Source organism: Bos taurus, chromosome 19 (assembly GCF_002263795.3).
Source record: "Bos taurus isolate L1 Dominette 01449 registration number 42190680 breed Hereford chromosome 19, ARS-UCD2.0, whole genome shotgun sequence".
Classification (NCBI taxonomy): domain Eukaryota; kingdom Metazoa; phylum Chordata; class Mammalia; order Artiodactyla; family Bovidae; genus Bos; species Bos taurus.
The window spans coordinates 49,437,296-49,461,998 of record NC_037346.1 but is presented as its reverse complement, the minus strand read 5'-3'; the positions used below and the strand labels follow the sequence as shown (position 1 = coordinate 49,461,998).

General features: G+C 43.1%; 1 long non-coding RNA gene and 1 other non-coding gene across 2 annotated transcripts; both read right to left on the bottom strand.

The window, feature by feature from the left end:
* Nucleotides 1-1,512: 1,512 nt before the first annotated feature.
* Nucleotides 1,513-1,630, bottom strand: LOC112442758 (5S ribosomal RNA). The gene has a single exon (XR_003031054.1). It is a non-coding gene; the product is annotated as a 5S ribosomal RNA (ribosomal RNA).
* Nucleotides 1,631-8,745: 7,115 nt separating this feature from the next.
* On the bottom strand, nucleotides 8,746-24,177 carry LOC104975111 (uncharacterized). Its single transcript, XR_813439.4, has 2 exons — nucleotides 22,345-24,177; nucleotides 8,746-8,973 (listed from the first exon to the last, which is right to left on the bottom strand). It is a non-coding gene; the product is annotated as an uncharacterized lncRNA (long non-coding RNA).
* Nucleotides 24,178-24,703: the final 526 nt, after the last annotated feature.

The following is a 24,703-nucleotide window of genomic DNA, read 5'->3' as shown; positions in this document are numbered from 1 at the left end:
CATTCTTTTTTATAGCTGAATATTACTTTATTGTAGGGATATATCACATTTTGTCTTTACAGTTATCAGTTGACGGACCTTTGGATTGTTTCCACGGTTTCAGTTCTGCTGGATAGATACACCTCGAGGTGGAATTGCTGGGTCTTATGGAAAGTCTGTTTAACTTACTGAGGAACTGCCAGAGTCTTTTCCACAGTTGATGCACTGTTGGAAACAGTGTCAGACTTTATTTTTCTGGGCTCCAAAATCACTGCAGATGGTGACCGCAGCCATGAAATTAAAAGACGCTTACTCCTTGAAAGGAAAGTTATGTCCAACCTAGATAACATATTCAAAAGCAGAGACATTACTTTGCCAACAAAGGTCTGTCTAGTCAAGGCTATGGTTTTTCCAGTGGTCATGTATGGATGTGAGAGTTGGACTGTGAAGAAAGCTGAGCGCTGAAGAATTGATGCTTTTGAACTGTGGTGTTGGAGAAGACTTTTGAGAGTCCCTTGGACTGCAAGGAGATCCAACCAGTCCATTCTGAAGGAAATCAGTCCTGGGTGCTCATTGGAAGGACTGATGCTGAAACTGAAACTCCAACACTTTGGCCACCTCGTGCAAAGAGTTGACTCACTGGAAAAGACTCTGATACTGGGAGGGATTGGGGGCAGGAGGCGAAGGGGACGACAGAGGATGAGATGGCTGGATGGCATCACCAACTCAATGGACATGAGTTTGAGTGAACTCCAGGAGGTGGTGATGGACAGGGAGGCCTGGCGTGCTGCGATTCATGGGGTCGCAAAGAGTCGGACACGACTGAGCGACTGAACTGAACTGAATGACGAGTAATACTGGACATCTTTTCTTGGACCTATTGGCTATTTGCGAATCTTTGAAGAAATTTCTATTCAGGTTACATTGTCCTTTTATTGTTGGGTTCTAAGAGTTCTTTCTGTATTCTGGATGTTAGACCCTTATCAGGTAACATGATTTGCAAAAATATTCTCACATTCTTTGGGTTGCTTTTTCACTTTCTTGATAATGTCCTTTGAAGTGCAACAGTTTTAAATTTTTATTAAGTTCAAGGTATCTACTTTCTCTTTGATTTCTTGTGCTTTTGGTGTAATATTTAAGAAATCATTCCCTAATCCAACGTCACAAAGATTTATACTTATGTTTTCTTCTAAGAGTTTTATCATTTAAGCTCTTACATTCAGGTCTTTGGTCCATTTTGAGTGGATTTCGAATATGAAGTGAAGTGAAAGTGTTAGTCACTCAGTCATGTCCGACTCTTTGCGATTCCATGGACGTAGCCCACCAGGCTCCTCTGTCCATGGAATTCCCCAGGCAAGAATACTGGAGAGGGTAGTCATTCCCTTCCCGACTCATGGGTCAAACCTGGGTCTCCTGCATTGCAGGCAGATTCTTTACCGTCTGAGCCAGATTTTTGAATGTGATATAGAGTAGTGATCTAAATTCATTCTTTTGCATATGGATACCCATTTTGTCCCAGCATCATTTTTTAAAAGCCTACAGCACCAGTATTCCCAGGTGGTCTCCCATCCAAGTACTTCCCAGGCCTGATCCTGCTTCACTTCCAAGATCAGATGAGATTGGGTGTATTCAGGGTGGTATGGCCATAGACTCAGCATCATTTTTGAAAAGACTATTTTCCCCCTTATATTGCAGAACTCAATCTATTTTACTCAACATTTTGATCCTGAAATTGAAACACATGGCCCTGATTCGTTCATTTTTATGGCTGTATGCTGCTGCTGCTGCTGCTGCTGTTTACTCGCTAAATTGTGTCTGACTCTGCGACCCCATGGACCGTAGCCTGCCAGGCTCCTCTGCGCATGGGATTCTCCAGGCAAGAATACTGGAGTGGTTTGCCATTTCCATCTCCCAGGGATCTTCCTGACCCAAGGATCAAACCCGTGTCACCTGCACTGGCAGGTGGATTCTTTACCACTGAGTCACCTGGGAAGCTAAGCCCTTATGGCTGTCTGCTGCTGCTGCTGCTGCTGCTGCTAAGTCGCTTCAGTCGTGTCCGACTCTGTGCGACCCCATAGACGGCAGCCCACCAGGCTCTGCCATCCCTGGGATTCTCCAGGCAAGAACACTGGAGTGGGTTGCCATTTCCTTCTCCAATGCATGAAAAGTGAAAGTGAAGTCACTGAGTCGTGTCCAACTCTTAGCGACCCCCTGGACTGCAGCCTACCAGGCTCCTCCATCCATGGGATTTTCCAGGCAAGAGGACTGGAGTGGGGTGCCATTGCCTTCTCCTTATGGCTGTATAATATCCTTCATATGAATCTGCCGTGATGTATTTAATTCATTCTTCTATCCATGCACAGTGGGTTGTTTCCAGAGTTTTGCTTTTCTGAACACTGTGGCTGGTAACATACTTGAGCATGTGTTTTTCTTCCCACGTGTGAGAGTCTTTCTGGGGAATATGCTTAGGAGTGTAGAGTTATGCACATGTTTCCCCAAAGTAATTGTAATATTTATGTTCCTATGAGCAATGTAGAAGAGTTTACATTTGGAAAAATTCAGTTTTTAAATATTCTATTTGTTTAGTGTCTCTTTGAAAAGTCATTACCTAAAGGAAAGAAGTAGTAAAATTTGCAAGTGGAATGTGCCTCTTAGGGCTTCTGATATTTTATTAGCAAGAATTGTTCTAAACAAGCAAAAGGCCAAGAGCTAGAGAACTGAGTATCCAATTAGTATCTCTATAAATTTGTAAATATTAGTGTGAGGCTTAAACAGATCTTTATCTGGTTGAGATGATGAAGCTTTTGCTAGTAGTAAATAAGAGTGCGTGTGTGTTCATTAAAGCAACATCACACCAACCTATTATTACTCTCTTATATAGGGTCTGGAGCGACTATAGTGTAGCAGTTGGCAGAATCAGGGCACCAAGAGTAGAGGAGGGAGGCTTCCCTTTCTTGGAGCCTGCATATTAGTGCAGAATAGCTATGCTAAGACCAAACTGTGTCCATGGTGATGAGAACCATACCCTATCTCATCCTATAGCATTATGTGAAAGTTGACTGACAAAGTTGAGTAGGTGGTACCTAGAACCTTGAAGGAGATGAAAGTGTTCTCTCCTTGTGATTACAGGGAGTTACACCTGGAAAACACAGCAGGCTCTATACTGGACCACCAGTGTGGTCCAGGTAGATGGGTGTCAACAGGGATGGCCATGTAGAAGGTGAAGAAGGGCCTTTGGAAGGCAGACAGATGGGAGATGCAGGCAGCTGACCTGGCAGCATCAGAGAAAGACGTGGGAATGTGCTCCAAGTCAGAGTGGGGCTCAGGGACAGGATGTCAGTTACAAAGCAGGAGTGAGGGAAGAGGAGATTGGTAAGATGCCCCAACACTAGAGGCACTCGAGTAGCTCATCAGACCTTGTATTCCAGAAACTGAAACTCTAATACAAGGAGACAACTTGATCTCAGGAATAAGTTGATGTTATGCCTAGTGTCATAGACTGAATGATTATGTCCCTCCCAAATTCGTATGTTGAAACCTAATCCCTAATGTGATGGTATTTAGAAATGGGGTTTATGAGAGGTGATTAGGTCGTGAGGGTAGATTTGCGTCATGAATGGGATTAGCATGCTTATAAAAGAGACCCCCAGGGACTTCCCTGTTGATCCAGTGGCTCAGAGTCCAAGCTCTCAATGCAGGGGGCCTGGATTCAATCCCTGTTCAGGGAACTAGATCCCACATGCTACAACTAAGACCCGGCGCAGCCAAATAAACAAACCCAGACCACCTTGAAGGTTGTCCCACTACTTTGAATAATAAATCCAACTCCCTAGCACATATCCTTGTAGGATGGACTCTCAACTCAACTTTGCAGCCCTATTGGTTGTCTTCTGCATTCAGACATTCCTTGGCTGCCACACCAGGCTGTGTATGTAGACTGCCCCAGCCCTTGTCAGTTGCCGTGCAAGTTGGGGCAGAGGTCTGCAAACTACACTCAGTTTTTTTTAATCAATAAGGTTTTATGGGAACACAGTCTCATTGCTTCCCTAGCACACTGTCTATAGCCACTTTCTTACTACAGTGGCAGAGTATGACAGTGTCTGCATGCTAAAATATTTGCTATCTTGCTCTTTAAGTTTATCACTCCCTGGTCTGGAGTTGAAACAGGCAGAAAACCACAGAAAAGAAACACAAATGGCCAGGAATAATGACAAGGTCACGAGGAATGCTGTGCCATAAAGAACCGCAGGAATGCCGTGCCATAAAGAACCGCAGGGGAACCTCTTTCTGTAGGGTGCTCCCCGTGCATCTTCATGTACAGCCGAATTGAAATTCTCATCGTTATCTAGTTCTCCTCTCTGTGTTTCTGACTCCCAGTCTTTGCCTGGCCTCCCCATCTACTATGCTCTTTTGTTGCCATCCACTGGTATCAAAATTTTGCCTGCCCCTCAGGGGTCAGATGGGATGCCACATTCTCAGAGAACGTTTCCTGTCTCCTCAGCCGTAATTCATTTCTCTCCTGCCTTTCTGTTTCTTTTGGCTGCTGGGAACCTGGGAATCTTAATTCCCTGACCAGGGATTGCACCTACAGGCCTTGTATTGGAGGCGTGGAGTCTTAACCACTGGACCACCAGGGGGATTTCCATCTCTTGCTTTTCTTTAGCTCGGGAACCTTTCTGGGTGTCACTTCCATTAAATATGAAGTTTCTTAATACTAAGACTCATGTCTCATTCTTCTCCAAATCCCTACGGTCAACACACCCTCTTTTACAGTGAGTTTAAGCCTTTTTGCCTGACATTTAAAGTCCTCCAGGGCAGACTTCTCCCAGCCTCATCTTTTGCCCCTGTCCTATCCTTTGACCAAATCAAACTAATTATGGTCCCCCAATGTACTATGTAGCTAACTTTTAATATCTCTTCTTTTTATTGCCTTGGCTCTCTTGAAAAATCAGAGCTAATGAAATGTTGGCTATTACAGTTCTATGAACATGGTTATGTAATGGCCTTACAAGGCCCTTAATAAATGAAATCTAAAATGTTACATCTTTTCGAACCCAGAAACTCATTCAAACTTTATTCTCTTTGAAGATTTATAACATTTTTTGAAGATCATGTTGTCCTCTTCTTTCTTCTGACTGATTTGCCAGGAACTTTGGTTGAAAATGATAAAGTCCCAACTTAGATAGGATAAATACGCAATAGTCACGTCTTCTGGAAGGAAAACACTGACTTTTAAAAATGACTCTTGCCTTGAAAAACAAGCCTGAATGTTTTTTATACTCATGTGTAAAAAATACTGCTATTCTTTGCTCTCAGTTGCGTGTTGAAGAATGATTGCAGAATTGAAGGCACGCCAATATCAGTGTCATGTATGTTTATGTGAAATAGCATGACAGTGACTGGACTCTTAGGAACACAGGTACTAACTCTAAAAAACTCATTTAACTTTCCAAATAATGCTTTGCCCCTTTCTGTGTGTAAGTGTGCACCCCTTTTCATTGTTCATATGAATGCTATTTTATTTACAGTGAAATTTTGTATAATTTCAGTCACTGTCAGATTAAGAACCTATGGTTGCAGCTATAGATAACTTAAACCTAGGGAAAACAAAATAGTCATGGGGAGCTGGGCGAGATAACAGTATATTTCTGCCTAGATTCTTCAGCCCCCTACCTCTTGGTACCGAGATGCTGATATACCTGGATGGGGTCCTACCATATTTGAAAATGGCTTAGCTAGTGAAGAATCTGCCCGCAATGCAGGAGACCTGGGTTTGATCCCTGAACCAGGAATATCCCCTGGAGAAAGGCATGGCTACCCACTCCAGCATTCTTGCCTGGAGGATTCCATGGACAGAGGAGCCTTGTGGGCTACAGTCCAGGGGGTCGCAAAGAGTCAGACAGGACTGAGCGACTAACATGAGCATGAATATGTGAAAAGTTCAGTTTTTGCTGCACCACACTCTTTTAAAATTTTAATTATTTATGGCTGTGCTGGGTCTTCATTGCTGCATGAGCTTCCTCTAGTTGCGGTGAGTGGGGGCTACTCTCCAGTTGGGGTGCGCAGGCTTCTCACGGAGGTGGCGTCTCTTGTTGCAGAGCGCGAGCTCTAGGGCACTCAGGCTTCAGTAGCTGTGGCACACGGGCTCAGGAGTTTCAGCTCATTGGCTCTTAAGCTCTGGCTTAGCAGTTGTGGTCACAGGCTTAGTTGTTCTGCAGCATGTGAGATCTTCTTGGACCAGGGATTGAACCTGTGTCCCCTGCATTGCAGGGTGGATTCTTAACCACTGAACCACTAGGGAAACCCATTTGTACACTTTAAAAATAACTTCTCATCAACTGTCCTGCTAAGAGGATACTTTTGTACTCAGTATTGTGAAAAGTTCTCTCTGGTTTCCTGTAGACATGGAGGTTCCAACAGCTTAGTCAATGGAAAGAGGCAACATATTAGGGTATTCTTCCCTTGGGAAGTGGTATGATAAATCTCACCAAGAGATGATTTGAATCTTAAGGCTACCAAGCACATAACCTCATTATCAGGAGATGATTGGGTAGTAGATTAAGATCTGCAAGGAGATCCAACCAGTCCATTCTGAAGGAGATCAGCCCTGGGATTTCTTTGGAAGGAATGATGCTAAAGCTGAAACTCCAGTACTTTGGCCACCTCATGCAAAGAGTTGACTCATTGGAAAAGACTCTGATGCTGGGAGGGATTGGGGGTAGGAGGAGAAGGGGACGCCAGAGGATGAGATGGCTGGATGGCATCACTGACTCGATGGACGTGAATCTGAGTGAATTCCGGGAGTTGGTGATGGACAGGGAGGCCTGGCGTGCTGCAATTCATGGGGTCACAAGGAGTCGGACACGACTGAGCTACTGAGCTGAGCTGAACTGATTACCTTATAGACAGTTGTAAAGCCCCCCATACCTATTTTGCACCCTCATGGACTGTAGCCTGTCAGGCTCCTCTGTCCATGGAATTCTCCAAGAATACTGGAGTGGGTAGCCATTCCCTTCTCCAGGGATCTTCCCAACCCAGGGATCGAACCCAGGTCTCCAACATTGCAGGCGGATTCTTTACTGTCTGAGCCACCAAGGGAAGCCCATATCTATTTTTATTAGAGACTAAATTTCTAACTTGTTCAATTGGTTTGTTTATGGCAGCGTTGCTCTGCTGTTCCTAGGAGAAGACAATTTTACATTTAAATGGAATATTCTAACTTTGCCTAGTAAGTAATGACCTAGAAATTACAATGCAGGGAAATGGGATTTCAGTGTTTCATGAAAAAAAGTTCCTATCACTAGAGCATCACATTTTTCATTCTTTGGCTAGGTAGGCAGATTTCTGCATGTTCTGTGAAAAAGTCTTGCTGGAGGAGGAGGAAGCAAAAATGAAAGACATTAGCAACTGGGGATGGCAGTCATTTTGGGGACTCTACTTAATATAAGCATGATGAAAATGAATGCCTTTGACCAGAGAAAACAGGCATGACTGATGCCCTGGGTTGTGTTCGGAGGTCTATCAGCCTGTGGGAACTTCATGCTACTTGGCTCTAGCTTGGCATTACTGAGTAACCCGTTCTTTTTATGCCAGCTGATCAGTAAGGAGCAGAGGACAGCACCTCTTTGCCCAGATTAACACTAGATTGATGTCAGTGAATTTAAGCAGAGACTTTACTGTGGCTTGTAACCACGAGTAAAACCTTGCTTTGAGGAAGAAGGAGAAAAGGAGAGGAAAAAGGTGGAAACAAGAAAGTTGTCAGGGTCTTCCCGTGTGGCTTAGCCTCCATGCTCCCAGTGCACGGCGCCTGGGTTCGATCCCTGGTCGGGGAAGTCCTATGCCGTAACTGAGAGTTTGTGTGCACAGCTAAAGAGTCCACATGTCACAACTAAGATCTGGTGTAGCCAAATAAACAAATAAAAATAAATAATATTTTTTAAAAAGAAAGATGGCAACAGGAGGTGGGAAAAGACAGGCAGCAGGTGCAAAGGGTGAGGGAGAAGATAGCTACGTGTGGTGGAGAAGTAGATGCTTCTCCAACTTGGTCAGTCAGCTCTGCTTCACTGGCACAGATTCTAGAAGTTTCCTAATTCTTAGAGCGTAGATAGGGTGTATTTCCTAGGAAAGACAGATTTATATCCAGCAAACATCATCTCAAGTTGCCGTGCCAGACTCGTGGAGCCTTCTCTGCATCCTTGTCTCAAGTTTTGTGGATTCAGTACGTGTTTTAGAGCTAAGAGTGAAGTCAGTCTTTCCTCCTTATTAGGAATACTTTCTAGTTTTGACATTAAATATGGGATCAGGAGAATTCTGAGAAAGGGAAGACCCTCTTTTTTCCTGCATTACAGAGTCAATGGATTCATTAAAAAAAAAAAAAATCCTTTTATACCAGAATGATCCACCTCTGGCTGTACATAAAGCACAAAGTTATCGGAGACTTTTTTTCCCTTTGTGTTCTGAGCGCTTGACATCAGTCTGCCTTTGATCCCCAAGGGGGTAGCAGGAAAGCAATGCTTTTCACATTGGAGCTATAAAAAGGCTCTCTGTGGAAAGGAATATATTTTATTGATCAGTGATCAGTGAGTCTTTTTTAATGGCATGCTTTGTTTTAAATGCGATTTGAAAACCTTCAAAGGAAGATTCTCAGGAATTATTAAGTCACGGCCTGTCAGCACGCCTCTGAATGCAGCCAGAAGCAATGGAGCAAAAAAAATCTCAATGTGTAGCCAGATTTCTAAATTCCTGGAGACCCACGACATGAATCCGTTCAATTTTCTACTTGTGTTTTTATTCCCATTGCATTTCCTGACATTTAATATATTTTCTCCCCAGAGAAGCACTTAGTGCCTTAATATTCAGACATATTTTCCAATATTTCTTCTAATCAAATCAGTAGTCCTCGGGGGTTCCCTGTTAGTCCAGTGGTTAAGACTCTGCTTCCAATGCAGGGGGTATGGGTTCAATCCCTGGTGCGGCAACTAGGATTACACGTGCCTGTGGAGAAAAAAATTCAGTAATCCTTCACTTACATAGTCTGTATGTAGTCGAAGGAAGATCAGAACTGCCTCATGTGGGTGCCCATTCTTATCCCAATGATGAGAATTTTATCATCCATGAATAATGCATTATCCATGATGTTAACTAGAACATACTCAGCTCCAGTCTCTTTGGCTGGGGCTCTTTTAAGGTCTTTCTGGATACAAAGGGGAAGACGGCACTTTGGGAGACCTCTGCACACCCCTCCTTGGCTTCTCCCCTTCCAGGCAGGTTGAGCGTGGGCTTTCTTCTTTATGGCACTGTGAAGACTTGGCAGGTGGCAAAAGAACTGTTAGTTTTCCCCCTGTGTTGGATACAGTCACACATACAGCCTGTATGTAGGATCGAAAGCCTTTTTATCTTGGTGCCAAAGACTTGGGAAAAGAGGATGGTAGCTTTCAAAATCCGTTTATGTTATTCCTAACCTCTTTGTGTAGTGTGATATTAGGGGGAAAACCAGCTTGCTCTAACAGATGACACCTTATCCAGGTTATGGCAGTTCTTAAATCGCCTTAAGTGAAGTCCCAGTCTTTTTGTGACCTTAGAGAAGCTATCTTAATCTTCCTGTGCCTTAGTTTCTCTACTGCCTTGAAATGTGGCAAAGTTACACTGTCCATTGATCTAGTCAGTATTTATCAAGGTCTGGAAATACAGAGGTGAGTGAGCCAGCAGATTTTTCCTTGATGGGAATCATAGTCTAGTAGGGCAAGGCAATTAGAGACCTTTCAGAGATAATATCGAGTGGTGAATTCCACATATCGATGATACACGAGGCCAACAGGAAATGACCTCAAATTGTAGTTAAGATTCACAGGATAAGAGATGAGCTTAATATCTGTGAACGCTTGGAACCCAGAAAGGTGAGCTGGTGTAACTTGCAGGAAGTATGACTCACTTGTGAATGTAATGAAGAAGGCTTAAAGAAAATCATCTGAAGAAAGGCTGTACCGATAATGCTTCGAAAGGCAGAGAAAAAAACAAAATGGCATGTCCCCTGGCCTGTCCTGGGAAGGGAGGAGCTCACAGACCTTTGACATTGTCCAGCTACCATTACATAGAGTTGGGAGGAGAAAACAAAATAAGGGGATTTCTCTGGAGGTCCAATGGTTAAGCGTCCACACTTCCAGTAGAGAGAGTGAGGGTTCTATCCCTGGTCGGGGAACTAAGAGCCTGCACTCCATGTGGTGAGGCCAAAACAAACAAACAAAACAAAAAATAAGGCTTCAGATATAGACTGAGTTTAAATCCCAATTCTGCCACTTCTTACTAGGTGCTTGACCTTGGACAAGTCACTTCAACCTCTGAGCTTCAGTGTGCTCATCTTTAAAAGTGGGCACAGGGAACTTGACTTGGTACTCTTTAATGACTTATGTGGGAAAATAATCTTACCAAGAGTTGATACATGTATAACTGATTCACTTCGCTGTACACTTGAAACTAACACCACATTGTAAATCGACTATACTTCAATAAAATTTTTTAAAAATTAAAAAGAAATTTCAAAACGGTGGGCTGAGACAAGGAACTGTATTCATTATCTTGTAATAACCTATAATGGAAAAAATCTGAAAAAGAATATATATCTATAAAAGAATATGTGTATATATACATATACATATATATATATATGTGTATATATAATGGAATCACTTTTCTGTGCACCTGTAATTAACACCTGAACACTGTAAATCAACTCTGCTTCCATAATAAACACAAATAAATAAATATAAATTAAAAAGTGGACTGAGAAAGAGTGGTCGTGTAGACGCGCCTCAATGCCTGCTGTGTCCTGAGCACTTAGTAAATGTGAGCTCTGCTCTAAGGAATGAAGCTCTGATTTGAACTCAGCAGCTCTGTCTTAATTCTGTTGCTCCCAAGACTTCAGCATCCTTGCCTTTTTTTTTCAAGTGAGAAAGAATACAAAGAAGAGCTGCGTTTTAATTGTTTTACTGCTCAACTGCTAACTGTTTTGATAGATTGAACAAAGTCCATTGATTCTTCATGGAGGAGAGCCTGCTGGAGAGTGTGAGTCAGCGTCTGTGTTATTAACTTGTTCAGAAGCTTTTTGTGGCAGATTGATTTAAAAGCCCCCAACAACATGGGAGGATTTTATTTAATAAAAATATTGTCAGAACGGCATTGAGATTTTGAGTTTGGCTTTCGAATCAAGCAATACAAGTTGAATATAGGTCTTTCTTCTGACAGATTGAAGAACCATGATGGATTGCGGAAATACTCTCCATCATCTTGTAGGGCTTTGCCTGGGGGAGGTAATATTCCCCTGGAGCACCCTGACCCCCAATTAGCAGGCACGACTTTCTTTTCTAAAGGTGAGGATATGGGTTTGATATAGAGAGCTGGTGAAATATGGTCACTAATACTTTCAACTTATAGGGTTATGTGGTTTACCTGCATTGAACAAGATGAGTGTGTGCCCGACTGTATCTCTGTGGGTTTCCATCCTGTGGTTCTGGGATTAAGGACAAGTGAAAGAAAGTTGTTAAACGAAGAATGTTTCCATCGTGCCTTCAAAAGCAGGCTCCAGATTGGTATCCTCCAGCCTGGAAGGAAGATATCGTCGGAGTCTCACATGCAGAGAGTCGCAATGTTCCTTCTTGAGTGTCTTTGTCCTTATTTGGACTCTGGGCTGAAACATCCGGATCAGTTTCACAGAAGAGGTTTTGAGTAGGTTCCTTGCAACCCTGAAAGTCACACTTCTCTGAAATTGGTTTTAACACCAATCCAAACCCCACTGGTGTTCCTGTTATGTTTTACAGCTATTTATATGGCCTTTAATAAATGATCTCTGGAGAGAAAGAAGGATCACTAGTTGTGATCATTGTTCAGGAGGATCAAGCCCTCAACTGGCCACATCTTATTCAAAACCTGCATTGCTTCAGCAGAATTTCTGACATTAGGCAAACTTCTTCTTAAAGGGCCAGCGAATAACTTTTTTTTTTGGCTTTGCAGGCCACAAGGTCTCTGGCACAATCCTTCAGTGCTGCTGTCATAGCTCAAAAGTAGCCATAAACAGTAGGTGAGAGGGATGAGTGTGACTGTGTTTTAATAAAACTTTATTTACCAAATAGGCCATTGGCCTGCCACCCCTGATTCGCTGACATCTGCATAGATCATCATAAACTTCCTGTAACCTTGTGAGTGTGAAAATTACACTTTGGAGTAAAAAAACTCATTTGAATATAAATTTGTGTTTAGAGTTTCCTTATTGATGTATCACAGTGTTTTCTTACAACTTACTTAGTTTTTATTTAAACATTCCACATTCATTGCCTCAAAATTGGATTCCTCATTTTCATTGCTTGGTAAGGACACCCATGTTTGATAGGAAACAAATTAATTGATAATGTTGGAATTCCTATTCATGGTGAAGTTCACTTTTACTTGCCAGTGACGTTTTCCGCACCCTGTTCCGGGTTCCGGGTGTCTCTTCTTTGTAGCAAATGCAAGCATGGGGTCCACTCTGGAGGTGCCATACCGGACCACTCTCCTAGTCTTGATTCCCGCGGGGAGAAATTCTTCTGGTCATAGTTCACGTTAATACGTAAGGCTTTGTGGCACTGTGAGATCCTGGCTACAGTACTGCTTTCCCACAATTTACAATCTCTCACTATTAAAACCTCCGATTTCTCTCACAAGAGCATGTGAGCCAGGTTTGCCAGAGTTTCAAAGTCATCTTCTATTGCACGTGAACACTGGCTGCACCCGGAGCTTGGCTGTGAACTGATTATTCTCACCACGACCTGTTAACACAAATCCCATCACTCCCAAGGCTAAAAATATACCATATTTAACACTTGGAAGCCAAATTCCAAGCAAATATATAATCTGCTTTGATTGAATCCTTGTTGAAAATGTTCATGGTGGAGTCAAATGCTGACTTTTAAGGTGGAAGATTACCCCTGATGGCTCAGTTGGTAAAGAATCCGCCTGCAATACGGGAGACCCCAGTTCAATTCCTGGGTCCAGAAGATCCACTGGAGAAGGGATAGGCTACCCATTCCAGTATTCTTGGGCTTCCCTGGTGGCTCAGATGGTAAAGAATCCTCCTGCAATGCAGGAGACCTGGGTTCGATCCCTGGGTTGGGAAGATCCCCTGGAGAAGGGAACGGCTACCCACTCCAGTATTCTGGCCTGAAGAGTCCATGGGGTCGCAGAGTCAGACATGACTGAGTGACTTTCACTTAAGGTGGAAGATTGCATTCCTTCTGTGAGCAGGTAGATAGAAATCAATTCCCCCTTATCAATTGATATAATCACAGAAACTGATAGATGGCTCAGCCTCAGCATCCAAAATCACACCAGTTCATCTTGTTTAAGAGTGTTTCCTCTCTCCCCAGAATTCCCTGGTGCTCCAGTGGTCAGGACTGGCTGCTTTCACTGCCATGGGCCCTAGTTCAATCCCTGGTTGGGGAACTTAAGATCCCACAAGTCACATGTTGCAGCCAAGATAAAAACAAAAAATGTGTGTTCTCCCTCATTTATGGCACAGAGCCACTGAGGATCAGGCTTCTATTTAAATCATGGTGCCATGTTAGAGGACTTAGGAATATTTAGTGTTTGTGTGTCCAGCTAGTGTTTGTGTAATATAAAAACATGCTTAGGAGATAAAGCTATTAATTCTAGTCATTTGTGAGTGATGGAATTATAGATGATTTTAAACTTCCTTCTTGTACAATTTTTCTGTTTTACAAATGTTCAATAAAGAATATGCATTACTCTAAGAAAAACAGTACAAAGGCTTTCAAAGTTTTTTTGACTGTGACCCCCAGTAAGAAGTAAAATTTACATCCTAACTCAGTACAAGCATGCATTTATGTATACAATTAAAACAAGCATTTCATGAAGCATTCATTAACCTTTGTGCTACCTGTCCTTATTTCCTGGTGTTTTCAATTTTTTACTCTATTTTATTGACATAGAAAGAAAGAGTGCAGGCACTAACCAACTAAAATGACCTCATAAACCCCTGATGGGTAAATTGAAAAATACTGACTATTGTGCAATAGTGCCAGTCTTTTATTTCATGGGTCAGTAAAATTTCAAAAGAAATTTTGGCACTTGATGCAAGATCAACTTTTTATGTTGCAGAGTAAGGCTATTTAAAAAACTTCTGCTATTCTTTTCATTAATTTTTCATGTTAAAATTTGTTTTTTATGATTGGGGGAAATTTTCACGTTGAAATATCCTTTATTTTATGGAAGTATGTTTGAACATGAAACGATTTCAGGATTTAAACAGTGAGTAAATTTAGCCTTATGAGAACAGACTACACTGGCTTTGTTTTTTTCCGTTTGGCATTGAACCTGTGCAAACTTGGTGACGCAAGAGCGCTTGAGAATCATTGAGGAATTATCAGTGCAGCCAAAAGAGTCCCACTTTGGAACAAACACAGTTGCAGCTCTGCATCCCCACTACTTGGGAGCAAATCACTTAACTTTTCTGATCTGAACCCCATTCTGCTCACCTGTAAAAGGAGTACCTTTCACAGGTGTAAAGATATGATTTATATAGAGTTTAAGACAGTTTCAGATGCAGGGGAGTTTATAAATGGTAACATCTCAGAACTGTTAACTCTTTCTGCTGCTCTGTACTATAAAAAAACTTGGAAGGTTTAAAGACGTTCATTAGATGTTTCTATTTTATGATGAACTGCCCCTTTAACTATCATTAATATAAATAACACTTTTTTTTGTTTGTTTCCTGTCTTGTCTCACCCTCAAGCTTTACCCTTCTTACTATATTTTTTCCCATCTTTTAACCTCCTGTCAACCTCTTGATACCCTTATTCATGATGGGAACACGGCTCGTCTGGCAGTTTTAGGGGACAGAAAATATTCCTTGACAGTGCCATGAGCTTGCAGTTTTTAAGTTGTGGTTTTGGCTAGAGGGGACTTAGATGGTGAGCAGAATACTAAGACTAAGGGAAGGATGTGCTTAAAATAGATCTTGTGAGCCTTCTGTTTAATTACATGGTAATTTGTAAAACAGACTGGTTTCTGTGGCCTTGAATACTAATGCAGATTTGTCCCTTACTAATCTTAAAAGCATATATCCCGAGAAATGCATAATTCACACATTTTCACACATTTTATGTCTTCAAAGGCTCCACGTGAATCAGTCTGAAACCTTTTCTTCATTTATCTTTTGAAGTGGTGACTTTTTTTGGTCAAGGGGCTGTATGTTTATTTCATCAGCAATACCTATATTTAAAATGTCCTCTGTTTGGCTCAGATATTTTCAGTTTCTAAGTGGTACCAACCACACCCCTGTATTTCCCCAATGGATTAACCCTCCAGGAAAGTTCTAGCTGTCTGAAACTCTCAGGAAACAAGCTGGGTGTGCCTGATAAGGAAGGTTTAACAAAATCATGTGCATTTTTCTAGAATATTTTCTATCATAATAGCTAACATTTTGCTGGGCTTTCTATGTTCTAGAAACTTTGTTAAAGGCTTCCAGAACATCTCATTTAATCAGAAGAAAAAAATAAATACATTTCTGCCTTGATTGCTTGAGAGATCTGTTGTAAAGGTCAGCAGTTACAGTGTATCCTATGGATTTCAGTTCTGCCTTACTATTGTTCTCATTTAGCTTACCACTATTTACTGAGTAGTTATTATGTGTCAGATACCACTCTGGGCACTAGGGATGTGCAACCACAAGTCACGGAATGCCTGGCACCACTAGAAACGTCCTGCCTTCTGCATGGGAGGACCCAGATAATAATGTTGTTGTTGTTCAGTTGCTAAGTTGTGTCCGACTTTTTGCGACCCCGTGGACTACAGCACACCAGGCTCCTCTGTCTTCCACGATCTCCTGGAGTTTGCTCTGATTCATGTCCGTTGAATCGGTGACACTATCTAACCAACCATCTCATCCTCTGCCGCCCCCTTCTCCTTTTGCCTTCAAACTTTCCCAGCATCAGGGCCTGTTCCAGTGAGTTGGCTCTTTGGATGATAATGTATAAACATACAAATATAATGTCAGGTAGAGACTTTAAAAAGGCAGGATAAAGAAGCAGGGAGTGGGGATGGGAAAAGTGATGAGGAAGGCCTTTGATGAGATATCTGAGCAGAGACCTGCATGAATCACGGGAAGAAGCCTCGCAGATATTTGGCAAAAGAGCCAGTTGCTTCTGCACTAAGTGGTTCTCCCTCTCCTGCTTTTTATAGTCTTCCTGTCTCCTCCTTGCTTGAGCCAGACCAACGGAAGCCAGATCTAGAGAGGAGACAGAACGGCAAGTGTGCGGTAGGGAAGGCAAAGGACTTAGCTCCAGCTGCAGAAGCAGGTCTGGACACACGGGTGACATCACATGCGAGTGTGGTGGCTGCTATGATCCACCAAGCTTGCAGGCAGATGCATCATCAGAGGGCCAGCCAGCCCTGGGCAGTGGGACCACCTAGCTGCAGGAGAAGATGCTCCCAAAGAGGAGTCTGACGGCCAGCAGAACAGCACAGGCTGGGCGTGGGTGTTGTCAACGTGGGGCAGAGGGGCCAAGACCACAGGTGGCACTGCTACTGGGGCTCAGAACAGAACCTGGTTCTCCGAGGAGATGGAGCAGACCAAGGCAGAGGGCAGACCATACAGGGCTTTGGGGGTCTGGCCAGGAGTTTCGGATGTTGCCTTCTTACTGCGGGAGCCACTGAGAATTATAAACAGGGGAGTAACATAATTTGATTTCTGTCTCTGATGTGTGGAGGGCTTCCCTGGTGGCTCAGTGGTAAAGAATCTGTCTACAGTGCAGGAGACCCAGGTTCAGTCCCTGGGTTGGGAAAATGCCCTGGAGAAGGGAATGGCTACCCACTCCAATATTCTTACCTGGAGAATTCCACGGACCTAGGAGCCTGGTGGGCTACAGTCCATGGGGTTGCAAAGAGTCGGACACGACTAAGCAACTAACACTTTTCTGATGTGTGGAAAGTCAAGGCAAGAGGAGGAGTGGGGATAAAAGGGAACCAGGGATCCTTGGACTTCAGGGATGTTGAGGTTCAGGGATTCATGCTGATGGCCTTTCTGTAGAGGTGGGATACTCAGTTATCAAGGCTATTTAGTGATAGCCTTCTGTAGGGGTCCAGTAGTCTCCTCCAGATTCATGTTTGTCTGGATCCTCAGAATGTGACCTTATTTGGAAATAGGGGTTTTGCAGATGTAGTCAGTTAAGAAGTTAAGAACCTTGAGATGAAATCATTCTGGATATAGAATGACCGGTTTCCTTATAAGAAAAGAGGACGCAGACACAAAGATGGCCTTGTGAAAGTGGAGGCAGAAATTGGGGATATGAAGCCACAGGGATCTCCTGGGGCCACTGGAAGCTGGAAGAGGCAGGAAGGATTCTTCCCTGGGGCCTTCAGGGGGACTGTAGCCCTGCTGACACCTTGATTTTGGACTTCTACCTGCAGAGTCGTGAAAGAAAGTGAAAGTGAAAGTCGCTCACTTGTGTCCGACTCTTTGCGACCCCATGGACTATACAGTCCATGGAATTCTCCAGCCCAGAATACTGGAGTGGGAGCCTTTCCCTTCTGCAGGGGATCTTCCCAACCCAGGTCTCCTGCATTGCAGGCAGATTCTTTACCAGCTGAGCCACAAGGGAAGCAAGAGCCGTGAGACAGTAACATTTCTATTGCTTGAAATGACATGGTTGGTAGTACTGTCTCATTGCTGCTACAGGAAACTAACGCGGTTCCTAAGAATCTTTGATCTCTTAGGAGGTTTCACTGGGAGAGAGAGAGAGTGGGAGTCTTACAGGAACATTAGCAGCTCTGTAAACCTCCCTTAACGTCAGGGAGGGTGGTATTACCAAGAACTTGAGTGAGCATTAGTAGCCCTGAGGAGGCAGGGCTGGTTGAATCAGTGAATGAAAGTGAGTGAATGAATAGGTCTGTCTGTGAATGAATAGGGTCTTGTCTGCCCTGGAGGTAATTAAATAGCCCCCGTCGTGATAATTATAAGCAGCCATGGACAGTGTGTGGGCGCTCCTTTGCTATGTACCTCCTAAGCTCCTGCAGGTTGAAATACCAGATTAATTAAAAATCTGTGTTAGAATATGGATGGGGAGACCGAGTTCCTGAGTGATGGCCTAAGTACCTCTCTAATGCATAGACTGTGTGGATTTTAGAATCTGGACCCTTAACATTGATTTTCTGAGCTGAGAGGTATTTTCCCTTCCTCCCTTTTAAATGTTTATTAGCTGGGTCAAGTTGGGAGAACTGGAGAAGCAATCCAGAAGTATAATTCTCTACCCCAGCAACAAAAAGCAGTCCCGCTGATGGTTTATTGCTACTATTTGTTTTTGTTTTGTTTTGTTCAGAGGTTGAAAGTGCTGAAAAAGGAGAGGAAACTCCAAGACACAAACATTTGATTTTATTGTAATCCTGCCAGAGGCCTACCCCCTCTGCTCCTATAAATTTCTCTTGCCCGGTCCTGTAGAAAGTATACATGGACATCGATCAAACTTTTTTTTTTTTTCTTAATTAAACTAATGGACTGGCCTCTCTTCCATAAAACATGGATCCAAGTAGTGATGCCCTGGCCTGAGCATCAGCCTCTCCCAGGAAACCTGGCCCTTTGTCTTTGTGATATAAATTCCTGGTCCTGTCTGAACACACAGCAGGTCCTGAATGAGTGCTTCTTTAACTTAAACCAGGGCTGAAATGCAAAACTGGTTAGGCATGAATACCTGGACAGTGTCAGTTTCTATGTCAGTTTCTCTTCTGTGCAATTGATGAGCTTCCTAATGTTGATTAAAAAAAAAAACAAAAAACCAAGCACTGTATTTAGTTAATTAAAAAAATACAGACTAGGATTCAAAACAGCTGTGTTTGTTGTTGGCGTGGCCTTTATCCTCCTCATATTCATGTTATGTCACAACAGTACCGCATTGTAGAAACAAAAGTTTAGAAAGAATAAGGATGACTTTTCTCTCTCCAGTTACCAGTACAACCCACAGCCTCAGCTCATAATATTTATTTAATTTTGTGTCTGGTAATAGGGCTCAGAGACAATTCTGTGAGGCAGATGTGTGAAGAGCTGATCCTTATGGAAGCTAATTTCTTGTAGAAATAAATATACTCTGAGGCCTCGGACGGAGAAGGCAATGGCACCCCACTCTAGTACTCTTGCCTGGAAAACCCCATGGATGGAGGAGCCTGGTAGGCTGCAGTCCATGGGGTTGCTAAGAGTTGGACACGACTGAGCGACTTCACTTTCACTTTTCACTTTCATGCATTGGAGAAGGAAATGGCAACCCACTCCAGTATTCTTGCCTGGAGAATCCCAGGGACGGGGGAGCCTGGTGGGCTGCCGTCTATGGGGTCGCCCAGAGTCGAAAACGACCTAAGCGACTTAGCAGCAGCAGCAGCAGAGGCCTTGGACAGACCATTATTCTAAGATGCTTCCCTTTTGAGTACATTTGAATATGTTCATGGGTTGTGTAGAGTTTTTTACATCCTGTTATCCAATTTATCACCTTTTGCCACATTTCTTGGTTGTAAGTATCCCAGTCAGTGTCAATGGTGAATAGAGAAAGAAGGTAAAGGGAAGAAGTAAAATAAACAGGGAAAAAAACGAAACAAACAAGTAAGTAAAAAACACACACGCACACACACACAGCACTGAAAACCTCTTTCCCAGTAGGCAATACCTTTGAATGTAAAACTTATCAGGCAGGCTGGAGAAGAGGGATATATCTGCTTAAAATGAGAGCCGTCTGTAGGCTGTATTCAGGTTATCACAGGTCACCCGTAGCCTGGATGGCAGCCAAAGCTAGGGTGAGGCCAGTGAGACATGCCCCTGGGACCCCAAATTGAGGGGGAACCCCCCAAACTCAATAATCATGATGAATAATATTTTTAATCTGATATATTGTAAAAACATCATTAATATAAAATATCCTATGCTGAATAAAATATCCAAATGTTGAGTGCAGGACCTGACCCTGCACTGGTGAACTCAAACTTATTCACCTCCCACTAACCGAGAGTAAGTTACCGAGAGCCGAAAAGGAAAAGTTTCTCTTTGCTCTAAGCCCGGCTTTGCTCTGGGTTTAAATTCTAGTTCCTTTAGGACCAGCTCTGTGACCTCAAGCTCAGGACTCGACCTCTCAGAGCTTCCTTTTGTAGAAAAAAAATAGCGCTTTCCTTTGCAGGACTTTGGCATGGCTTAAAGTTATACTTGTGAGGCTACTGGGTGCACGGTAGATGGCCATTAAACCATGGCTTGAAATAATTCATAGTTATTCACAGAGAATTCAGTTCTTCAGGCGACCCTAGCAGGTCCTGCCTCTTACACGAGTCTTTTACACATCTGTCAGGGTTAACACAGCTGTGCTTTCACTTCATAGGATGTCTCAGAGTGTAGCCCGGTGCCTGCGCTTTGAACGCTCATACATCCGTTCAACAGCTAAGTAACCAGTTTCCTGTTTAGTCATAGCTCTTTGCCTGGGCTGGGACATGGGCAGCAAGTTGATATCTCTGTACCTCCCTCTCATAGCAAGATAGCCTTCCAAAACCATCCAGAAGTTAGATTTGACAGCAGCTTTTTTTCTGGCTGCTCTGGGCCTGTGTGATTCTTCCACCAGGGATCAAAGCCACTTGCTCAGGTGTGGAAGTACAGAGTCTTAACCACTGGACCACCAGGAAAGTCTCATAGCAGCTTTCTATTTATTAAAACCTCCTCCATCATTGAGTCTCTCTTGAGCCCATTTCCACGCCTAGTGATTTATCTGGATAACGTATCCATGATCCTGAATGGCCTCTGATTTGCTCCACAGAGAAGAGGATATATTCCATAACATAGGACTGAAGCTAATATGGGGCAAGTGGAAATCACATGGGCAGGAAGGTTGGAGTGGGAATCTGGTTACTATCTGATACAAAACTGTAAAGCTCCCTCCCCCCATCCATTCTCTCCCACTGTCCCAGCCAGGTGTAAGCAACCATTTTTTCAGCCTTTCTTCTAATCTGATCGTAGCTGCAGAGATAACAAAGCAGAGCCCTCATTTCAGTTACTCTCCTCCTTAGTCCTAAGGATACAAAATGAGATGGGAGAACGACAGGAGAATGTCACTCAAAAAGCTTATCAGACTTTGGGGGTCTTAGTTATCATGAATGGGGATTCATCACTACACCCTGCTCTTCAGCGAGAGGCAGTTTGTGTGCTTTGGACTTAAGCTCTTCTTTTCCACTTAATTAGTTAATAGGAATTTATTGAGTTGGGCACAATATGATACAAAAAGCTAGGAGAATGGAATTTTTGCCCCTGAAGTGTCTATGATGTAGCTGGGGAGAATACATTATACTCCAGCTGAGCCTTTAGGCTTATATTCCTACTGTGTTTGTACATTCTCTCATTTCTGCCCTAGAAACATTGCTTGAATCCGGCCTCTTCCTCTTTCACCCTCTGGGCGTTTGCTCTTGCTTCCGGGCTGCCTATCCTCATTTACTACCCAGTCTATGGCAGAGCCCTGCCAAGCTCTTACAGGCGCCTTCAGACAAAGAAACTGTGCGCCCCATGTCCACTTATCAAAATATCCTCCCATATTGAGAACCGAGCAGGAAAAGTTAATAAAAAGCTCCACAACAATGACAAAACAAATACAGCTATATTATATATTATATATATATATATATCTCCAATCTGTTCCTGTATCATTGTGCACCTTTGTAAACCCACCCAGCATGGTGGAGGGTGGGGCTTGTGGAGGTGGGGGTGGTGTTTTCCATTACAAATAAGGCAGGGTGGTAAAACAAACAGCAACATTCTGTCTTTACCTACAGTTTGGATTTTGTTTTCCCTCGTGGATTTTTTTTGGCTTTAATTTTGATTTCTGAAAAAGAAAATTGCATTAAAATAATATTCATCCGGATCGCTGAATTCTTTGGTGTCCCTGTAAATTTTGTACCTCACTCAGTCACCCTAAGCCTGGCTCTGGTCTGTTGCAAAAGCCCATGCCAACCTGTTAGGCACACAGCTGACAGTGACCTTCCCAATAGACCAACAACGATCATGTTACTTCCGCATTTGTTCCTGATTGTCTAAGAGGTGAAATCTGGCCCCATTGGCTTGGCTAGAAGCCCCTTCTGGTCTGCATGCATGCTCAGTCGTGTCCGACTCTTTGCCACCCGGTGGACTGTAGCCCGCCAGGTTCCTCTGTCCGTGGGATCCTCCAGGCAAGAATACTGGAGTCGGTTGCCATGCCCTCCCCCAAGGGATCTTCCCCACCCAGGGATCAAACCCAGGTCTTCTACACTGCAGGCAAATTCTTTATCATCTGAGTCACCAGGGAAGTCTTGACAGTCTGGGTCCCCACTTACCCTGCCAGGGCATCTTCCACATCTGACCCTGTTCCTTCCTCACCACTCCGCTTCAGAACTACGTCTTTGTCCAGGCCATATCTTCTGTCAGAGTTGTACTCCTGGCCCCAGACTCATTCACCTTGGACGTCCCTGCTTAGCTCTTGAGTTCCACCTCCTGGCTGCACTGCCTTTTTGAGCTCCCTAAAGCAGGCTTACTTGCTCTGTTTTCCCATAGAAACCCGTTTGTTTCCACTCGATTTCTGTCCTGGCTGTTTCACTTATGATTCCACTGTGATTTATCTGTTTACCTGTGTCCCGGGTTACACTGCCAGCTCTCCTTGAGGAGAGCAGCCGGGCTTTTCATGTCAAATGAATAATGAATACAATTGGATACAGTGAAAGCAGTAACAAAAGCAGTAACAGCAACCATGAAATAATTCATGAAAAACAATAGCACAGTCAAGAGGCTCTGCTCTTAGCAGCCCTTAACGTCAGGCGATCCTGTGTTTCGAATGTCGGTTGTCATTAGCTAGCTTTGTGACACTAAATATTTTCATATTTTACTATGGAAACTTTCAAACAGAAACAAAAGTAGAGAGACCCCTCTGATGAACCCACATGGGCCCACCCCGCAACTACAGCAGTCAGCTTATAGCTAATCTAGTATCTGGTAATACCTCACCCTCCACTCCTATTCTTGGATTTTTTTTGTTTTAGAAGCAAATCCCAGATCACATATTATTTATTCCACATAGAATTACTTCAATAAGAACATTAAACTTTTAATTGAGTGCAAACTCAGTATCATCAACATGCAAGGAAGAGCTGCCAGTGGGTTGGGGTCATGGGAAAGCCCTTTTAAAGCAAGCCTTGAAGGATGAATATAGACTTTGGCAAAGAAAGTTGTTAAGTGGGAAGCTGTAAGTCATGTGTGCACAAGGTGTCAGCATATAGTTTTTGCTGAAACAGGGGTCAGGGCAGAGAGCGGGAACAAGAAGGAAAACCTAGGTGTGGAACAGATAGGGGACCAGGCCCTTGATGCTTTAGAGGTAGCCCTGCAGGTGAGGGGATGGACTGTGGGATCTTCTTGTTAAAAGGTAACAGTGTGTTCCTTTGGAGGTCTGTGCTCACAAGTGGGGCTGAGGACAGTAGTAATATTGGCTTAATGCCCTTCAGTTGTCTCTCAAAGCACTTTCTTTGTTAACTGATTTCTCCTTAAACAGCGAAAGAAATTGTCACAGAACATTTAAAGAACTGGTTCCTGTACCACCCACCAGGCTTTAGTGGAGAAGAAATGGGAACTTGGTTTTCCACACTCAGCCCTAGGCAAAGATGACCTGGCAACTGTGTATTTTATCCCACTGAGCTTAATCCTTATTATGAATAACAGAGCGAAGCTTTGTTATTCGTGGGAGTGGATTTCTACTGCTGGGAGAATTAGCTGCACTCTTACTCGCAAGGTGCCTTCTGATGCAATGAGTCCCTTTGAACTGTGCATAAATAGAGGCTATTGTTTAGGCATTTGGAGATGAGGCTTAGATTGCCCCAGAATTTCCAATCAGACTTCAGGTATCTTTGTTTGACTGATTCTATTTTTTTTTTCTTTCCTCCCTGAGTCCACAAGTAGTAGTTTTCTCCATGTTGCTTTAACGACTTGCCTTTTCATCACCTTCTAAAACTAGGGCACAACCAACCCCTTTTCTGGAGGCTTTTCAGCTTAGAGAAGGAGGAAATTCTTCCGAGTTCCAAAAAATAGAATAGAGAAAAAATGAGCAAGCTTAAGCAGGATATCACACAGAATTGGAGTCTTTGGTAAAGAAAAGTTCGTTTCCGATTAAGATTAAAAAAAAAAAAAAACTAGGAGAAATAGAAGCATAGAATCTCTTAAAAAGATACTTCAGGATCTCTAAAGGAGACTTGATTATTTGTGTAAGTCTCAAAGCTTGCACACCCCAGTTGCCCAGCACAGTAAGTCTTTCTGGGTCTTTGGAGTAGTGGATGTGAAACTCTGTCTTCAAAACCACAGAGAGAAGTCTCATTTTTTTTTTTGAAGGTGTCTATTTTCTGAAATTTTCACCTGGGATCTGAAAATACATGGCTATTTTTGGTTTTTTAGGTTTGTTTTTGTTTTTGTTTTTCTTATGAGAACTTTTAAGATCTACTGTCTTAGCAACTTTCAAATACAATAGCATATTGTTACCCACACTCTCCATGCCAGTATGTCACATCCTCAGGACTTACTGTCTCACCACAATGTTTTTCTGGAAAGGCTTATTGAAAATGATTTATGTGCTTAACCTGGGTATTTTCTTTTTATCACCTTGGTCTTTGTGTGTCCCTGACTATGTGTCTGTCTGTGGTTCTTCCACCCAGATTG